We start from the raw sequence: 1,572 nt of genomic DNA, 5'->3' as shown, positions 1-1,572 counted from the left end.
CACGTTTCTGTTATTTTGAAGAAATTCCACTGAAAGATGAGGCAAAGTGTGTTTAGTGTGTATCAGATTGTTACAATGAGTAATGAGCTACGTGCTATTTCCTTCTCTGCACCTATCATTGAGGCAACTTTTGAATCTAAATAAATCCGATTTACTGTTAATGACAAACTCCAAAATGGTTTTGCAACTTTGGTTGTTGCGTATTTATCCAGGAATATGACATATTATAAAGAATACTTAAAGATTTGAAGACAAGTTTTTAGGACCTTTTTTAAGGGACAGAAAACGTATTCCTACAGTATATGCTTTCTTCACTCCGTCCTCTAGCGGCATCTATACATATATACACACATACACACACACACACACACACACACACACACACACATATATATATATACTAAAATCCTAAAATATACTAAAATCCATCCCATTACTTACTGCATCGTTTAAGATGGCTAAAGGACAAATACTCAGTTTAGAATTGAAGATATTCAAGTTTATCAACCATAGAGTGACAATTTAATGCTCAATATTTTAAAGCATAATTAATGCAATCATATAACCACCAGATGGTGCTGTATGTCTATTTTCCAAAATGGGCGGAAGCGTCTTCTCAATCCCACAGTGGTCACATTGAAATATGATTTTGAGGCTTTTGAGTAATGACAGAGGCTTCATTGAAGACCAAGCTTTTATAAATGTGTGCTTTATTCCACCCTTCTGTTTACAGCTCGTGAAGAATTATGAAACTGTGAATCCCCTTGACACACATGATATCCTGAATCTCCAGTATGTATTATGTCATTTGCTCAATGAACACATGCTGTCGATGCTCAAGATGAGGAAATGCTCATCTTGACCATCAAAACATATTTTACAGTCAGATACAGTTTTAATATGATCTCTGCCAGTAGATATACTTTTGACTGCCTGCTCACTATTCTTAACCAGCCCACAGCTGGCCAGAGACACATTGGGGGAAATAGTTTGCTCACTTGTTTGACTATTGGATAACTGATGCTCATCTGTTGACTGAGAGTATACAAAAACCCTGTCTGATACACCTGCAGTCTAGATGAGGGTTTATTCATTCAATCCCACAATACAGCAGCGCTCATTGCAGACCATCTGCACTCTACTTTTACCTTTCTTTGTTTGTGCTCTGTTCATGGGGTCTTTTCCTCGGCCAGTAGGAGGCTGTGCTGCTCAATGCTCCTGTAGGATGCAGCATCACCCCACACAACTGTTTCCATGACATTACATCACAGCGTAAAGCCTACCTCAGTCTCTCGCTTTGTCCCTCCATCCCACCTCCTCCTCCTCCTCCTCCTCCTCCTCCTCCTCGTAAGCCATGCGGGGGCTGCCAGCGAGCCCTGCTCAGGCATACAAAGAGCTTTCTGACGTCACAGAGTGTGTTGTCGCCCAGACGGGGGATTCTTCAGACTGTAACATGCCAGGATTGTGCTGCATTACAGCTGGGATTCTGAACTGATCCCAACTTCATGTCCGAGCTGTTTCCAATGAATAGGAATGAAGAAGTCATTTCAGTGTCAGTTACAGATTTTTGGT

The sequence above is a fragment of the Cyclopterus lumpus genome, chromosome 8 (genome assembly GCF_009769545.1).
Source record: "Cyclopterus lumpus isolate fCycLum1 chromosome 8, fCycLum1.pri, whole genome shotgun sequence".
In the NCBI taxonomy this organism is placed as follows: domain Eukaryota; kingdom Metazoa; phylum Chordata; class Actinopteri; order Perciformes; family Cyclopteridae; genus Cyclopterus; species Cyclopterus lumpus.
The sequence above is the reverse complement of the archived record's forward strand: the minus strand, read 5'-3'. Positions refer to the sequence as shown.